The sequence below is a fragment of the Carcharhinus amblyrhynchos genome, chromosome 3 (assembly GCF_965287045.1).
Source record: "Carcharhinus amblyrhynchos chromosome 3, sCarAmb.v2.hapA, whole genome shotgun sequence".
NCBI classification, from domain to species: domain Eukaryota; kingdom Metazoa; phylum Chordata; class Chondrichthyes; order Carcharhiniformes; family Carcharhinidae; genus Carcharhinus; species Carcharhinus amblyrhynchos.
Window position 1 is genome coordinate 2187862 of NC_137326.1, and position 9932 is coordinate 2197793.

A 9932-nucleotide genomic window follows, 5' to 3' on the forward strand; every position below is an offset into this window, starting at 1 on the left:
CCCATAGAAAGCATTCTTTCTGGTTGTATCACAGCTTGGTCTGGGCTCCTGCTCTGCCCAAGACCGCAAGGAACTACAAAAGGGTGGTGAATGAAGCCCAATCCATCACACAAACCAGCCTCCCATCCATTGACTCTGTCTACACTTCCCACTACCTCGGGAAAAGCAGCCGGCATAATTAAGGACCCCACACATCCCAGACATTCTCTCTTCCACCTTCTTCTTTCGGGAAAAAGATACAAAAGTCTGAGGTCACGTACCAACTGACTCAAGAACAGCTTCTTCCCTGCTGCTGTCAGACTTTTGCTTGGACCTACCCTACATTAAGTTGACCTTTCTCTACACCCTCGCTATGACTGTAACACTACATTCTGCACTCTCTTCTTTCCTTCTCTATGAATGGTATGCTTTGTCTGTATAGCGTGCAAGAAATAATAATTTTTACTGTTTGTTAATACATGTGACAATAATAAATCAAATCAAATCAACTTGAATTGGACGAGCCTTCCCGAAAGTACCTCACAATTATCAGCACAAACACCTGTGTGAATGCACTGACCTGCCCTCCGGAGTCTCAGCTGCATTTTCCATTGTTTACCTCTGGTAGTGATGTACCTGAACCACGTCCTGGTCACAGGAACTTCAGAACAAACTAACAAACCTGGATGAGGTCTTACAGTGATTGCCAGAGGTCCTGAATAGGGAAACATGTTTTCCAAGCAAATGCCCTGATCTATTTGAGTTATCAAGTGGATAGCAAGGGCATTCTTCTGGGGCCAATAAGGAGGCACCAACTCCAAGGAACACCATGGAATTGAAATCACTGTTGGAATTAGTAAATTATTATGGGAAGTTTATTCCTTATTTAGTTTCTGTGTTGGCCGCCTTACATACCCCAGTATAGAAACTTCAAAGGTGACCTTGGAGGGTGGCACCTGGAGGCTTCCAATGGTGTTAAACCAGGGAGCTTCATTCAAAACAAACGTAATTTAACACCACAGTTTAATTATATAACTTTAACAAATGAATTAGCTTAACATTTAACCATTGAACAACACTTAAACATGACAAGATACAGTTCTTAACTGCTAACCTATGAGTTCCAATCAAGAAAATTTCCCCTATAGACTTAACCTCTCTTTATAATTACTGAGCAAAACACAGACATACTTGCTTGTCATAGGTCAACAATTCTAGAACATTCAGAAAGCCTTTGGAGAGAGCGAGAGAGAGAGTGAGGGAGAGACAGTTCTTTCTTCTAGCAGGTCCAGGCAGCAATTGCTTGTATTTTAAAATGAAAATGAAATTGGGCTTTCCTGCAAGTTTAGCTGTTCCCATTAAACATATGATTCTGCTGCTGTCAATCAATCTCATCAAAAACTCATTGGGATGATTTCAGTCAGACCATTAAGGTTGGCCTATTTCAATATGAACTCCCTGATTAAGGAGTCAATTGATGGACCAAACAGGGAGTCTTTTCCATGTATTTAACCAGGAGTGTCAGCTTCTCTGGCACTCCCGAGGGTAGACTACACTCTGCACTGCTGTTGGAATGGTAAATAAAGGGATTTTGGTGAAGGGACTCTGACTCTGAAGATTTATTACTCTCACATGATTCTGCACACCTGGTCTAAAATCTCAGGGGAACCTAAATAAACAAAAGGTCCATTAATTCTATAAGTAATAATACACTGTAATGTTCTATGTTCCATAATATAGTCCCATCTGAACCCAGTTATCATCCTGCATTCTCAGCACCAGACAAAGTGGCTCCTGTAACAAAACACTGCCTCTTAAAGCAACCCAACCTCACACATAAAATATGTCAAAATAGCCCAAAATCATCACACTCTCCCATTAAAAATGAACCAAAATGTGAAAAGATGGCTTCGTTTTTTGAACCGCTACTTTTCCCACTACTAGTACTCCGTAATGTAAATAAATCCTATGACATCTAAGCATGCAGATATAAAATACCATGGTCCATTTCTGTCTTTACCTTCCAACATTGAATGTTCCATCCTTCATACGTGTCAAAGTCACTGCTGCCTCAGAGAGCTGGGCAGGATCCGGAGGGGAAAATGTTACATTGAATGCTGCAAACTACTTTGGATTTGAATTTAATTTTCTTCATTGCGTCCAACCTGTTTGCCTGATTTTCAGAGTCTCAAAAAGTCAAAGTGAAGTCAGCATTTGCAATATCTGGAGCTGGTCAAAGACACGGGAAACCTCACAAGAGTTGCTACAATGCAGAAAGAGTATCCCAAACCCATCCCCCTGTCCCTTCCCCACAACCGTAGCTAAGCGACCCACAAAGGGTCAATTTTAGCACAGCCAATTCCCCCTAACATTTGGAATGTGGGAGAAAACCCATGCAGATACGGGGAGAACGTACAAACTCCACACAGACAGTGACCCAAAGCCAGAGTCAAATACTGGCACTGTGAGGAAATGGTGCTAATAACTGTGGCACCATACCTCCCCCTTTCACCTGTTCCTTTGCCCGCATTCTCAACTTCCCATGTGTGATTAGGGCCATCCAGAAAGGTCACTTTATCTCTGTCCCCATTCCTGTTAATTGGCCTTAGTTCCTGTGTCAGGCAGTCGAATCCCACCTTCCGTTGTGGAACGATACACTCAAAATTCTTTCTAGTCTCCAATTGTATATCTTTCTGTACCAAGGCGGTTTATTAATTAATTTATTTGTTCTGGATCTTTATTGTTATTTTCTGCATATTATTTGGCAAAGTTATACAGCAGATTGACTTCTTTGGTGTCAGGACTTGTTGCAGTTTTGGTTTTAGCAATCATTGTGGCAGTTACGCTGCTGCGAAAACCATCGCAATTTACTCACACATCAGCTACGTACAGTACTGTTTCTCTAGTATCCATATCTGTGCAAGTTGTGTAGATCCACTTCCCAGCCATTCAGTTAGAATGATTGTACAGTTTCATCAAACAGCCTGACTTCAGGTTGTTGTCCTTTCCTTTTGTCTGCATAGTACAATGCGTCTGCTCCTTAATCTCCATCATAACAAGCATATGACTGCTGACTATTTACATTTTTTTCTCACAGAGATGGTGAGCGGCTGTCGACAATCCTGAAGTTTGTGCTCAGTTAGTTTCAGTAATTCAGGGGTAGGTTTCAAAGCTTCTTGTCTCTGCACCTGCTCATTTTCCTTATTCGTATCATCGCCCAGTAACTGGTTCCCCTTCTCTACCTTCACCAAGTCCATGTTGCACTCACCAACCCTCATTGATGTTTTCTTTATCTGAGATTTGTACATCATGTACAAATACTTTATTTTTTCCCAGTTAATTCCAATTCAATGAGCTTTATGTGTTTGTAATAACTCTTTCAGGTCAGTGTGGTAACTCAGTAATTTATCCCAATTTCTGATGACTTCCTCATTGGCCAATCTAATTTGAGGATTTACTTCTTCACTCTGAGTTGTAACATGAACACATCCTCCTTCTATGTTCTATGTTCTATGTTCTATGTCCTTCTGCCTTCCTTCCCTCTCAAAATACCATCTGAGCTTATTTACATGACAGAGGCTGTGAGTTTTCCTGACATTCGTATCAAATCATTCATCTCATTCTATTTTCTTTGGATTTGATAAGTCCACTGAACCTTGCTTTTAATGATCCACCTGTTAGTAAGATGAACACATCCTCCCCAATAACAAAAATACAAATTATTTATTTCTTATCCACTCTTTTTTCATCACACGCCGTGCCACTTTTAAATGTTGTCGAGCCAACTCAGCTGCTCTGTTTAACCTCTCCCTACAGTTTGACACATAGTCCAGTAATGTAGTCTCAGAATGCTAACTCACCAATTTTGCTTTATTCAATTTAAATGCTCCTCTTACCTCATGACCAAAAATCAGTTCAAGTGGACTGAATTTAGATGATTCATTCGGTGCACCCGAATTACAAAAAGTACAAATGGAATTCCTTTATCCCAATCCTCCAGATAATCTTGACAATAAGCCCTCAATATTGTCTTTAAAGTTTGATGCCACCGCTCTAATGCTCCCTGTGATTCTGGAAGGTACGCTTGTTGGTTTAAATTGCTTTATTCCTAAGCTATCCATAACCTCCTTGACTCTGAAGCTATCTGTAACTTCCCTGAATAATTGGACCTTTGATCTGAATGGGTTTCTGTGGACAGTCAGTATCTGGTGAAATATTTAAGTAATTACAGTCCTTTTAACTGTAATATTGTGGAATGGAATGACCCCAGGAACCTTGTAAACACGTCCATTATGGTCAACAAATGCTGATTCCCACTTTTTGTTTTAGGGAGGGGTCCCACACAATCGACTTAGACCCTTGTCAAAAGTTCCTCAAATGTCGGAATGGATATTTGGGGTGCTGGTTTGATTACTGCTGGGAGTTTTCCTATGACCTGATGTGTGACATTTATGGCAAAAGTTTACTACACCTCTTTGTAGTCAGGCTGATAAAACTGCTTTTGTATTTTAGCTTGAGTTTTACTTGCTCCTAAATGACTGGTGCCTCATGTTCTACCGACACCACCTCCTCTCTATCACCCACAGGTGATACAACTTGATGAACCTCTGCCTATTTTTCATCTGCTTCAATATGCAAATATCTCCACTTTGCCATTCAGACATTATTTTTAATGTAATAATACTCTGGTATGCACTCAGATTCTTCTTCTCAGCATGCTTTTTGGTTCAACTGCTTTATCTCTACATCTTTCTGTTATAATTCTGCTAACTTTCCTGAACTAAAGATATCCACTTTGTCTGCCACCTGTTCTTACTCTTTATCAACCACCTGCTCAAAGATTGTTTCTGGTAACTGAACCCCAATCTTTACTCTTTGATTTCTCCTCCTCCTATCTCAACCAATGGCTTTGTGATCTTGTTACCATACAAATGAAACAGTTTGAGTTGCAACAGGAAAAGCAGCAGAGTCAGTTTAAATTGCTATTAAAGGCAAAAAAAGAGAGAAACAATTGGAGTGGAAAGTAAAGACTGGTCCACTTTGGTAGGAAGAATGGTAGGAAGGACTATTACTTACGGGGCGAAAAACTGCAGCAGGCGACGGTGCAGAGGGACCTCGGGGTCCTTGTGCATGAGTCGCAAAAACCCAGCTTGCAGGTGCAGCAGGTGGTCAGGAAGGCGAATGGGATGCTGGCCTTCATAGCGAGGGGGATTGAATATAAAAGTAGGGAGGTCTTGCTGCAGCTGTATAGGGCATTGGTGAGGCCGCAGCTGGAGTACTGTGTGCAGTTTTGGGCGCCGCACCTGCGCAAAGATATTTTGGCCTTGGAGGGAGTGCAGAGGAGGTTTACTAGGCTGATACCGGAGTTGAGGGAGTTGAGCTATGAGGAGAGGCTGAATAAACTGGGCTTGTACTCGTTAGAGTTTAGAAGAATGAGGGGAGATCTCATTGAGACGTTTAAGATGATGAATGGGATGGATAGGATAGAGGTGGAGAGACTCTTCCTGCTCAAAAAAGACAGTAGGACTAGGGGGCACAGCCTCAAGATAAAAGAGGGGCGGTTTAGAACGGAGTTGAGGAGGAACTTCTTCACTCAAAGGGTGGTGAATCTCTGGAATTCTCTGCCCGTTGAAGTGGTGGAGGCTGCCTCACTAAATATTTTTAAGATGCGGCTTGATGGGTTTTTGATAAGAGAGGGGATTAAGGGTTATGGGGAGAGGGCGGGAAAGTGGAACTGAGCAGCGACAGATCAGCCATGATCTTATTGAATGGCGGGGCAGGCTCGAAGGGCTAGATGGCCTACTCCTGCTCCTATTTCTTATGTTCTTATGTTCTTAAAAGCAAGAGAATAAAAGGGAGCTTTTGTATTTCTGGGAGTGTTGCATCTTGCAACACGTCATTTGTTTGGTTTTCCATTGGCTTTTCAGCCACAGTAGGCATCACTCCCAATTGTGATCCAGTTGTATCATTACCCAGGATAAACTGCTTACTCTGACCACCACTTCACTTCTTTTAATCAGACTCTCCGACCTTATCTTACATCACGGAACATTTCACCGTGAATTCCACATATTATCACCGTTTCTGGCAATGCTCCTCCCAAACTACACATCTCCTCATGACTCCCAATTAAAGGGTGACTTGACCCTGTGGCTCTTAATATTTTAACTTCTTTCCCTACTCCTCTTGGTGCACATAAAAATAAACTTCCCCATGTAAACATAAACTCTTCAAAGAATCTACACTTACCTATCAACCAACCCCTGACCAGGCTCTACATTCATTAATACCTCTTTAGCTTCAAACACAGTTTCCTTTGCCATTTTAACAAACCCCATTGGCTAATCCTGTTTTATTTTGTCAATCTTCCCAGTGCTTTTCTTAAGAACATAAGAACTAGGAGCAGGAGTAGGCCACTTAGCCCCTTTGGACACTAAGGACAATTTAGCATGGCTAACCCATCTAACCCGTATCTTTGGACCCACATCTCAGTTCAACACACCCATTCACCTCTCACCTCTGCCTCATTCACTACATGAATTATTCCACAGGTTGCCTCTGGATTAAGAGCACCCCAACATTTTACTCACATTCTATCTCTTTATAACTTTTATCCATGGTTTCTTTAGAATGCTGCTGATTGCAATAATCTATCAATATGCACTGTTAGGAACAATGTATAGTTATAAGTTGAATTTATATAATACATATTATATAAATTATATATTATATAAATGCAATGAAAACTATACATTGTATAATTATTTATATATATATTTGTATTTGTACATAACTATACATTATATAGTTTATATATATATATGTATATATATATATTTGTGTTAAGAAAAGTAAAATGGTTTCAGTTTAATTTAGGTTTTGTTTATGAATCTTGACGCCCGGGTGTCTGGATAAATTTCTGACTCAAAGGTTTCAGTTCTTTTGGCTTGCTTCTTCTGTACCTTTTTTAATGAGGCCTCACAACCCCGGAAATTAAAAAGATGAGTTAAACAATGATGAAAGTCCAGTGACCCTGAAAAAGCAAAATAAAATCGAGAAGCTTTACTGTTCCCTGGTGACAGTGACCCAGGGACAGACACAGAGGAAGCAGGAGTTGAGCGAGGGGGTGTTTTGTGCCAGAGAAAGAAGACGGAGATTTTAAGCCGTCTTCAGGAGAAAAACTGTAAAGCTAGTGGAACAGAATTTAACTGAATTATCAGTGACAGGATTCAGTGAAGTGATCAGTTTCACAGAAATGCGACTGAGAACTGAGTTTAGGGAATTTATTAGTTTACTGTGCCGTTGATAAAACAGTGAGTTTACAGTATGGTTATTGGGGTGTCTCGGGGAGAGTTATAAGTCGGGTGAGAATGCTCAGAAAGTGACTGGCAGAAAAGCCTTTGCAACTACGCTCACCCCCAAGTGAGAAGCTTTTGTGCTACCCTGGTGGAAACTCTGCACTGGTTTAGGCGTCTGTCAAGGTATTGCTGGGGTAATAAAACAGTGAGAATTTGCATCATCTTGTGTTTGTATTGAGATCTTTCCAACTTTCGCTTGAATGTAATATGGTTCAGTTTTCTTGTTTTAATTAATACCCTAATCTTTGTATTCAAAGTTCATCCGCAAACTCCTGTGAATTTGTTAAGTTAATTATCTGCATGGGTTAAAAACAAAGCTAGGATCTATCAGGTCAGCTTTCACTCTGGGATCTGGCTTCTGGTATTCTGACTGTAACAGAGCGCAGTCTAGTCTCTTTGATAATTAACCCCCCAATCAGATTGTACAGATACTGCATACTCTACTGTAAATAAACCAACTTCTTAATCCAATCGGGGAGCTACGATGTTTTATTGTAACAATTAAACTTTAGGTCTTACTGTAAAATGTTTAATTGCACAAAGTGCTCATAAACAGAATGCATCATAAACAGAGTGTAAAGGTTCAGCAGTGAGAGTGGGCATCCTCTGTTTAGTTGGAAATAAGTAATCTCAAACTGAAATCCAACTTGATTTTTTTGAATTGAGTATACAATTTTAAAAACTAAAAACTGCAAGTTAGCCCCACTTTACAGGAACTGTCCAGTTGTGGCCGTTAGTTAACTACCGATTAATTGCAAGTGATTGTGTGACCTGGGGTTAGATCTATGAGCAGGAAGTTGAGTTGAAGCTTTGTAACTTGGCTGTGGTTCAACCTGGCACAGCGAGGTAAACATTATCTGCTGAGACACAGAGTGTACATGGTAATATCCATAAAGTTCAATTGGTTAAATCAAATTAGATTGTGGAGGGTAGACAGCGCAGACAGTGTGCTACAATTGCTATACGTGGGAGCTATTGAAGCTTTGTGAAAATGTGTGAGCCTCGACTATCAGAAGCTAAAAGCAAATTACTGCAGATGCTGGAATCTGAAACGAAAACAGAAAATGCTGGAAAATCTCAGCAGGTCTGACAGCATCTGTGCAGAGAGAATAGAGCCAATGTTTTGAATCTGGGTGACCTTTCATCAGAGCTTGAACGAAGGGTCATCCAGACTTTTTGTTGCAAAGCGATAGACTGCTTCGCTTGCTGAGGATAAAGCCACAATCAGGTCTTAATGAACGGTACAGCTGGCTCTCCTGCTGCTACTCCGATTCCTAAATAATCCTCTGATCCAAGCAGCAGCTGCGGATCTGAGGCTGACAGACCTTCTCCTGTTGCCGTTGGAGACTCTCCAGCTGCGATCTTCGTTTCCCCACGATCCCTAACATTAAATGTAAGGGGCTGATTGGCCGCTCTCTGTGCTGCATCTCTCTCTAAGGCTTTGACTGAGCCGCACTCTATCAGATTTAACTCCACATTCGATGAGCGATGGAGAAGTTTACAACATTGGAAACGGGAAGAGGAGTAGGCCATTCAGCCCCTCAAGCTTTCTCTACTATTTGATAAGATCATGACCCTCCGCACTCCCCCACCTTCTCCCCATTTTCCTCAACTCCCTCAGAGGTCAAACATTTACTGACCCCAGCCTCGAATTTATTCAGCAAATGGAGCATCCACATCTCTGTGAGTGTCCCCTGGGTGAGGGGCTGAGCTTGAGGGAGTGAGGTTGGCTGTGAGTGGGTGAGGGGTGGGGGTGAGAGTGTGGATGGGGGGTGGGTGAGGAGTGGGGGTGAGAGTGTGGATGGGGGGTGGGTGAGGAGTGGGGGTGAGAGTGTGGATGGGGGGTGGGTGAGGGGTGGGGGTGAGAGTGTGGGTGGGGGGTGGGTGAGGGGTGGGGGTGAGAGTGTGGGTGGGGGGTGGGTGAGGGGTGGGGGTGAGAGTGTGGGTGGGGGGTGGGTGAGGGGTGGGGGTGAGAGTGTGGGTGGGGGGTGGGTGAGGGGTGGGGGTGAGAGTGTGGGTGGGGGGTGGGTGAGGGGTGGGGGTGAGAGTGTGGGTGGGGGGTGGGTGAGGGGTGGGGGTGAGAGTGTGGGTGGGGGGTGGGTGAGGGGTGGGGGTGAGAGTGTGGGTGGGGGGTGGGTGAGGGGTGGGGGTGAGAGTGTGGGTGGGGGGTGGGTGAGGGGTGGGGGTGAGAGTGTGGGTGGGGGGTGGGTGAGGGGTGAGACTATGGATGGGGGGGTGGGTGTGGGGTGGGGTGGGGGTGAGAGTGTGGATTGAATGGGTATAGGTGTGGATGGGGGTGGGTGAGGGTGGATGCTGGGTGGGTGTGGGAGTGGGTGAGGGGGTGGGGATGAGAGTGTGAGTGTAGGTTAGGGGCTGAGGTTGAGGGGGTGAGGGTGGGCGTGAGTGAATGGTGCTCCCATTAAAAATAATACAATACTTGAAAGTATTTGTTGAATAATATAACACGTTTTATTATAAATGTCCTTAAAAATGATATAGAAACTTTGCGGATATTTGTCCAAAGATAAACATTTTTGTGGTTTTTTTTCAGAATGTTTCACAGGGATTTTGTCAGCACCCTGGGGTAGGGGTGGG